The 8,973-nt window shown below is 48.5% G+C and overlaps 2 long non-coding RNA genes across 4 annotated transcripts; both read left to right on the forward strand.

Annotated features, from left to right (window-relative positions):
• The first annotated feature begins 653 nt into the window (after window positions 1-653).
• On the forward strand, window positions 654-3,285 carry LOC136527577 (uncharacterized). 3 transcript variants are annotated; one of them, XR_010776855.1, is made up of 3 exons: window positions 654-2,266; window positions 2,419-2,496; window positions 3,060-3,285. It is a non-coding gene; the product is annotated as an uncharacterized lncRNA (long non-coding RNA). The 3 variants fall into 3 exon arrangements; XR_010776854.1 differs by having other exon boundaries at window positions 654-2,241; XR_010776853.1 differs by lacking the exon at window positions 2,419-2,496 and having other exon boundaries at window positions 654-976; window positions 1,528-2,241.
• Window positions 3,286-8,829, forward strand: LOC136527578 (uncharacterized). The gene is made up of 3 exons (XR_010776856.1): window positions 3,286-6,943; window positions 7,497-8,068; window positions 8,172-8,829. It is a non-coding gene; the product is annotated as an uncharacterized lncRNA (long non-coding RNA).
• The last annotated feature ends 144 nt before the right edge of the window (window positions 8,830-8,973 follow it).

The raw sequence follows: 8,973 nt of genomic DNA on the forward strand, positions 1-8,973 counted from the left end.
CGTAGTCGCCGTGTACCTCCTTTCCTGTCACTGCACTGATGGATTATTCCACATCCATTTTCTCGAGATGGCGGATCTGCAGGGGGCCTGGTGGGGCTGCAGCCCCTCTCGTGGGCCAGAAACTTTGGGAACAGATCTTCAGCTCAGTCCAATAGGGACTTCACAACCCAGCTTGCAATGCCTCACGACCCTAGCGTGCACGACTGTGGCAAGATCGGGATTCCGACTCCCAAATCTACGTCTCCGTCTCTATGATTCTCAACGCGGAAGGCACTGGGGAGGGGGAGGAGCGCCGCCGGGGTGCCTGGAGAAGGGGCCGTCGTCGCCGTGGTGTAGCGAGACTCCGGTGGCACGGGCTCCAGTTGCTCCGGTCGAGTGAGGACAAGTCGCAGTCGCGACTCGCGACTCGCGGCGAGCGTGCGAGTGCGCAAGGGAGAAGAGATGAACCGATTAAAAAAAATCTAAAAGGGAGTGGGACCTACCAATGTATCAACAGCTGAGATAAGCAGACTGTTAGGTTGGGGCTGAAACGATCATATATGATCATGGATTATTACAGCTGGCTGGTTTGGTGGCTGGTTGGACGTGAGAGAAAAATAGTATTCCCACTGTAAATTTAGATCGTTTACAATCGGGCGAGGCTGAAGGCCGGTGGTCACAAGGGCATCTGACGCTGCTTTTTCGCCGTCGCTGGCTCGCTGCGCGTCTGCAGTTTGCCCTTCTCCTCGGCTCCTCGCCAAGCTGCCTCCGGTCCTGCCCGCAGCCGCCTCGCCGCCTCAGGCCTCCTCCGCGGCCAGGTGCCCAGTCAGACTCTGACTCCCCGTCCCCGTTCTGTGTCTGCGGCCTCCGGTTCACCTTGGTTTCCCGCCAAGTTCTTTCTTATGATAGCCGGTGCCTCCGCCATCCTCCGTGGCTGGCCACGGACACCAACCGCTAGGGCTATAGGTTGCCCTGCCTAGCCGTCCGACTGCTCCAGGTGTGCTCAGTGCTCCTGCTGCCCTTTTGGTCCGTTTTTCAGTTTCAGTTAATGTCTTACATCTCATATTGCTTCAAAATGCTCAATATTATTACTTCAAAGAATTGCATCGATTTTAGTCTTCTATTGGTGTATGGCTAGTACGATTTGTACTCTTCTATTATTTAGCCCCCTCTCGGTTCATTTCTAGATCCGCCACGAGAGATACACGTTTTTTACCTGTTCGGCGTGTGTGGTTCGACTCGGTAGATCAATGAATCTGGCCCGCAATGACAAAACCTATAGCCGCGTATACAGGCAGCCACAAAGGACAAATGCAATAATTTTTGGAGAAACCCTAAGCACTTATTAGGGCGGTTACTAGTGTTGCGTAATCGTGCTACAACAGGCCTAATGAATGTTGATAGTTGGGGGCATCCTGCAGCGACATGGCCTGAATTGTAGCCATCTTGAGGGAGAGGATCCTGTGAATCGTATCCTCTAGCCTGCAAGTGGTTTTCCCATTTAATAGACTTTGATTTGATAGGTGATGCCCGTGATGCTATGTGCAGGTCCAACCAGCCAAGTACCAACATGTCATAGACTAACAATAAGATGTGTTTATGAGCACGAAAGGTTTGCAGGCTCGTGCCTGTCGGTGTCGGTTAATGCTCAATTGTTCATCCATTGTTGTCAAGAAGATGAATTATTCGGTTCCAAGGGTGTCATGGGATTGTTGTTTGGTTTTTTAACTTCTAATCCAGTCATGTGTACAAGGTGTATTCTACAGGTGTGATTGCATTCCATTTTGGACCCAACCTGTGCTTTGGAGTTCAGGCATGCATTGGTGTCAGATATGCTGCTGGTTATACAAACACTATTCTTTATAAGGTCCAGATTTACTCGATGAATAAGTTGCTCTGAGGTTCCATTGATAATGGCATTGTATTGGTCATGCAGTTGGAACCTGTCTGCACTCTGTTGATCTCTATAAGGCTGTTCTTTTCTGTCAGATCAGTGCAAGTGACAAATTTTTGTGAAGATAATTGAATTTCATTGCCGCCAGCAACAGGATACCATGGTGATATTTTTTGTGTACACAAACTGGAATAGTTATAATGTACATGGGAAACCATCAGCCATGGTACAGTGTTTTTCTCTCACAACGAAACAACATCAGCCGGCTTATTAGCTACAGAAACCATCAGCCGAACAGGGCGATTGATAGTCTATTGTTTCATCTGCAGTTTGTCTATGTGAAGTGCATTTTCACCCAGGGAACCCAGGTGAGTCGATATCGACTTATACAGTGTAAGATTTGATGCCCCCTGCTTTGCAAGTGTGCTCTTCGGTTTAAAATTTTACATCTCTTGGCATGTAATACCGAATAAGATGTACTTGTTGAAGATATGTTTTTTTTTTCTTTAGCGGTATGCAAAATTGCGCTTAACTCTGTTACACAGATTTCAGGATTTGCAAGAATAGCTTTTGGACACTAGAATTTTGTTGGGGCGAACAAGGGAATTTGCCTGAATATTCCGGTGAATACTTTTTGCATCATCAATTCCTCATCATGCTAATTGAAGCATTAAGGGGCCATTTGAATCGGTTTCAGATTATAAGATTCTGATAATAAATTCTGTGTGGCATCCAAACAGGAGGATAGCCAAAATCTCCTATCCAAAATTTCCAAAATCTGAGAATCCACTTCAGCCCTAGATAGCATCAGATTTTACCTGGCAAAAGACTTCCTTACCCCTTATCTTCGATGACATTTGAATCCACACAGGACACTAGGAATCAGGATTATCAATAATAATTTTAGAATCCAGATTTTAAATAACAAAAAATCCCTCCAATTTGGATCATGGATTCTATATGGAGATTATAGCTATCTGAAGACCTATTTTCTCTATGATGCCCTCAAATAAATTTTTTCTGACACGCTGCAATTTTGCAGTCAATTGCTAGCAAATGAGCATGCATGGTAAGCTCTGCTTTAGAATATGCCTTGCAACATTAGGACTTGCTAAGTCGCTGTTCTCCTTGCAACTGTTCTTATGATTTTCATGGCCTAACGATTATTTACTCTAAATAAACGCAGATTTGCAGAGCCAGCAGGCTATCCCATGTTAGCCTTTACTATAGACTGGATCATTGGAGTCCAAAACGGGGGATTAGAACCAGCAAAGCACCAGTACGAGACTGAAAAAAGAAAAGCAGAGGTGGCCACAGTGGGTTCAGTACTGAGGCAAGAAAGGAAAACTGGGCCCGTTCGCGTGCCGTTAAACCCGGCCTGATCTACTTCTTTTTTTATTCGGAACAACAGTGTTTTCCTCTCACAAATTCCTCCAGATTCCTCCAGAATTCCTCCAAGCGAACGGGGCCACTGGAGTCTCCAGCAGTACGAGACAGAAAGAAAAACCACTATCCAGGGTGCGGCTGGGATCTCCCGGAAATTCAAAAAGGACACGGACGGATGGATGGTCTGGTCGACCGAAACAGGTAAAAGAGCATAGTCAATCAGGAGATTTCTATTCTTATGTTTTTCTATTTGGAAAAAAGGAGATTACTCGAGATCAGAGATATCTAATTGGATTAGGATTCCCATTAGTCTAGACTACCTTAAGTAGTCCTGCACTATTATACAAAGAGAAGGGCTACATGCGGTTTCTATATTCATGAAATTAAAATGGGTACCAAAAAATGACAGAAATTTTGTCTCTTTATTATTTTTATGTATAGATTTAGATATAGATTGGGGGAGTTGCTGCAGCAGAGCACCAATACGTCAACCCTAATATACACTTACATATGGGGGCTGTTTGACAATATCTTCTTCAACATTTGGCTTATCGACTTCCCTGCCTTCTTCAACCTCCTTCCCCGCCGTGACCTCTCCCGTGCGTCAACCGGCGCGGCGACCTCCTTCCCCAGCGCAATCTCCTCCCCTAAATCCTGGCCACGATCCTACCACACCGACCTCGGCTCGCTGCATCGTCCTCGGCCTCGGCCGCGCCGGTGCCGCCCTCAGCCTCGGCCACCGTCGTGCCGGCCCCGGCCTCAACCTCGGCCACTGTCGTGCCTGCCCTTGCTCCGCCCCCACCGTCGCTCGCCCCTCACCATGGCTATCGAACTTGGATCCATGGCAATGGCGGCCTCCGTGTTGTATCTTCTCGTTAGCATGAGCAGCACCGAGTTGGAGGCAGCAGCGGGCACGGGGAAGCATGGGGTTTTGGAGGCGGCACACTGACGGGCACCGGCAACATGAGGTTGGAGGCGAGGCACTGCCACGTCGACTACTGGCGGCGACCATCTCCGAGGGTGAACAAGAGGGAGAAGAGGCAGTTCGAATGGACCCCATTTTATCGGAGGAGATCTAACTTCCCCTTTATTTGAGCGAAGAAGAGGAGTTTTTTTACCACCAAAAATAGGGGGATGCTATTAGTGAGCTGCTAGAGCAAGAAAACAACCTCGTCTCCCTCGATATGATAGGTTTATAAGGATGATGGATGAGATAAGGGAACTGCTGGAGATGCTCTAACATGAAAATCCATCTCTTATGCCACGTGGTCATGCCCGTTAGACGTTACCGCAATTCCGATCGACGAGGAAACTTGCAATGTTTCAAATTCATCTTTTTTTCGATGGCTTCGCCGCAAATTTTTTAGATCAAAGATTGCCCGGCTTTATTGAAAGCTTATCGAAAGCCCACGGTCCAGGGAGACCAGCTTACAATGGAGTTCAAACAACTTCTACGGAGTTTTAAGACCGAATAGCAAAAGAACTCAACCAACACCTCCACCCAGATCTCACGGCAACTCAAAACCAATGTTTTTAAGGCGTCGCTTTGGCGTCGCCTAATCGCCAAGGCGCTCCAGGCCAGACGATTTGGCAGACGACTCGCCTCAAATTCATATGGCGTCCGCCTTAGGCCTGTGGCGTCCGGAAAATGTCGCTTTGGCGTCCGATTCTTCCCAGATCGAGCAAGGCGGGCGCCATACGGGATGCTCGCGGCGGGAAAACGCGGGAGCGCGGGAGAAAGGATGGGGGAAAAGAGCAGTCCCGCGCGCAGAGATTAGGCGCGCGTGGAGAGGAGCGCGGGAAAAATCAGAGAGCAGAGAGAGGAGCGCTCGCGGGGAAGACGAACCTACCTGCTCGCCCGCGTGAACGCGTTCGCCCGCGCCGCCGGGAGAAGCTGCTGCTGGCGGCCTCCGCCTCAAGAATAGGCTTTCCTCCCCCTCCCCTCTTCCCCATCCGCGCGAGGAGCAGCCGCCGGCGGGCTGCTGTTTCCCCGCCGCCTCCTCTGGTCCTCCATCGAGCAAGACACGAGCCGCTCCGCCTCCCCCTACCCTCTTCCCCATCTGCGCGACAGGTTGCTGTTTCCCCGCCTCCTCTGTTCCTCTTCCACTATCGAGAGAGAGAGAGAGAGAGAGAGAGAGAGAGGTGGGCGGAGGCGGAGGGAACGGGAGGGAAGAGACAGAGAGATGGGCGGAGGCGGAAGCTGCGGCGGCGGCACAGTGCAGGAGAGACCGAGAGAGATGAAGACACGCTAGGGCTACTAGGGTGAGGGCCACATGGGCTGCTTGGTGCACGTGGGCTGGGCTTCTTACTCCTCCTTTCTTTTTCTTTTTTTCCTTTCCTTTTTTCTTTATCATCTATATACTGCTCCGAGTTTGCTCAAAAAAATCTATATACTGCTCTGAGCTGCTGTTTTAAAATTTTCTTTAGTTGGTAAGGCGTCGCCTCGCCTTACGCCTTACTCGCCTAAGCGTAAGGCGGTAGTCACTCGCCACGCCTCGCCTTACCTGCCTTGAAAACATTGCTCAAAACACATTAAAATCAGCACGCTTCGCCACAAATTTCCTCCCCTCCAATTCATTTGTTCTCCGCCTCCGACGGCGGCGGAGCTCAACAAGAAAAGTTCCAATTCTTCGCTTCTTCTTTACCTCTCCAACCTCTGCCCCCCACTCCTCTTGTCCTGTCTTGACCCTCCAGTGCGATGTTTGCGAAATCGCAGTCGTAGTCGCCGTGTACCTCCTTTCCTGTCACTGCACTGATGGATTATTCCACATCCATTTTCTCGAGATGGCGGATCTGCAGGGGGGCCTAGTGGGGCTGCAGCCCCCCTCGTGGGCCAGAACCTTTGGGAACAGATCTTCAGCCCAGTCCAATAGGGACTTCACAACCCAGCTTGCAACGCCTCGCGACCCTAGCGTGCACGACTGCGGCAAGACCGGGATTCTGACTCCCAAATCTGCGTCTCCGTCTCTACGATTCTCAACGCGGAAGGCACTGGGGAGGGGGAGGAGCGCCGCCGGGGTGCCTGGAGAAGGGGCCGTCGTCGTCGTGGTGCAGCGAGACTCAGGCGGCACGGGCTCCGGTTGCGCCGGTGGGGTGAGGACGAGGCGCAGTCGCGACTCGCGACTCGCGGCGAGCGTGCGAGTGCGCGAGGGAGAAGAGATGAACCGATTAAAAAAATCTAAAAGGGAGTGGGGCCTACCAATGTATCAACGGCTGAGATAAGCAGACTGTTCGGTTGGGGCTGAAACGATCGTATACGATCGTGGATTATTACAGCTGGCTGGTTTGATGTGAGAGAAAAATAGTGTTCCCACTGTAAATTTAGATCGTTTACGATCGGGCGAACAGGCTGAAGGTCGGTGGTCACAAGGGCATCTGACGCTGCTTTTTCGCCGTCGCTGGCTCGCTGCGCGTCTGCAGTTTGCCCTTCTCCTCGTCTCCTCGCCAAGCTGCCTCCGGTCCTGCCCGCAGCCGCCTCGCCGCCTCAGGCCTCCTCCGCGGCTAGGTGCCCAGTCAGACTCTGACTCCCCGTCCCCGTTCTGTGTCTGCGGCCTCCGGTTCACCTTGGTTTCCCGCCAAGTTCTTTCTTATGATAGCCGGTGCCTTCGCCCTCCTCCGTGGCTGGCCACGGACACCAACCGCTAGGGCTATAGGTTGCCCTGCCTAGCCGTCCGACTGCTCCAGGTGTGCTCAGTGCTCCTGCTGCCCTTTTGGTCCTGTTTTTCAGTTTCAGTTAATGTCTTACATCTCATATTGCTTCAAAATGCTCAATATTATTACTTCAAAGAATTGCATCGATTTTAGTCTTCTATTGGTGTATGGCTAGTACGATTTGTACTCTTCTATTATTTAGCCCCCTCTTCGGTTCATTTCTAGATCCGCCACGAGAGATACACGTTTTTTACCTGTTCGGCGTGTGTGGTTCGAGTCGGTAGATCAATGAATCTGGCCCGCAATGACAAAACCTATAGCTGCATATACAGGCAGCCACAAAGGACAAATGCAATAATTTTTGGAGAGACCCTAAGCACTTATTAGGGCGGTTACTAGTGTTGCGTAATCGTGCTACAACAGGCCTAATGAATGTTGATAGTTGGGGGCATCCTGCAGCGACATGGCCTGAATTGTAGCCATCTTGAGGGAGAGGATCCTGTGAATCGTATCCTCTAGCCTGCAAGTGGTTTTCCCATTTAATAGACTTTGATTTGATAGGTGATGCCCGTGATGCTATGTGCAGGTCCAACCAGCCAAGTACCAACATGTCATAGACTAACAATAAGATGTGTTTATGAGCACGAAAGGTTTGCAGGCTCGTGCCTGTCGGTGTCGGTTAATGCTCAATTGTTCATCCATTGTTGTCAAGAAGATGAATTATTCGGTTTCAAGGGTGTCATGGGATTGTTGTTTGGTTTTTTAACTTCTAATCCAGTCATGTGTACAAGGTGTATTCTACAGGTGTGATTGCATTCCATTTTGGACCCAACCTGTGCTTTGGAGTTCAGGCATGCATTGGTGTCAGATATGCTGCTGGTTATACAAACACTATTCTTTATAAGGTCCAGATTTACTCGATGAATAAGTTGCTCTGAGGTTCCATTGATAATGGCATTGTATTGGTCATGCAGTTGGAACCTGTCTGCACTCTGTTGATCTCTATAAGGCTGTTCTTTTCTGTCAGATCAGTGCAAGTGACAAATTTTTGTGAAGATAATTGAATTTCATTGCCGCCAGCAACAGGATACCATGGTGATATTTTTTGTGTACACAAACTGGAATAGTTATATTGTAAATGGTCAACTATCAGCCATGGTACAGTGTTTTTCTTTCACAACGAAACAGTATCAGCCGGCTTATCAGCTGTAGAAACCATCAGCCGAACAGGGCGATTGATACTCTATTGTTTCATCTGCAGTTTGTCTATGTGAAGTGCATTTTCACCCAGGGAACCCAGATAAGTCGATATCGACTTATACAGTGTAAGATTTGATGCCCCCTGCTTTGCAAGTGTGCTCTTCGGTTTAAAATTTTACATCTCTTGGCATGTAATACCGAATAAGATGTACTTGTTGAAGATATGTTTTTTTTATCTTTAGCAGTATGCAAAATTGCGCTTAACTCTGTTACACAGATTTCAGAATTTGCAAGAATAGCTTTTGGACACTAGAATTTTGTTGGGGCGAACAAAGGAATTTGCCTGAATATTCCGGTGAATACTTTTTTGCATCATCGATTCCTCATCATGCTATTTGAAGCATTAAGGGCCCATTTGAATCGGTTTCAGATTATAAGATTCTGATAATAAATTCTGTGTGGCATCCAAACAGGAGGATAGCCAAAATCTCCTATCCAAAATTTCCAAAATCTGAGAATCCACTTCAGCCCAGATAGCACCAGATTTTACCTGGCAAAAGACTTCCTTACCCCATATCTTCGATGACATTTGAATCCACACAGGACACTAGGAATCAGGATTATCAATAATAATTTTAGAATCCAGATTTTAAATAACAAAAAATCCCTCCACTTTGGATCATGGATTCTATATGGAGATTATAGCTATCTGAAGACCTATTTTCTCTATGATGCCCTCAAATAATTTTTTTCTGACACGCTGCAATTTTGCGTCAATTGCTAGCAAATGAGCATGCATGGTAAGCTCTGCTTTAGAATATGCCTTGCAACATTAGGACTTGCTAAGTCGCTGTTCTCCTGCA

The sequence above is a fragment of the Miscanthus floridulus genome, chromosome 19 (assembly GCF_019320115.1).
Source record: "Miscanthus floridulus cultivar M001 chromosome 19, ASM1932011v1, whole genome shotgun sequence".
Classification (NCBI taxonomy): Eukaryota; Viridiplantae; Streptophyta; class Magnoliopsida; order Poales; family Poaceae; genus Miscanthus; species Miscanthus floridulus.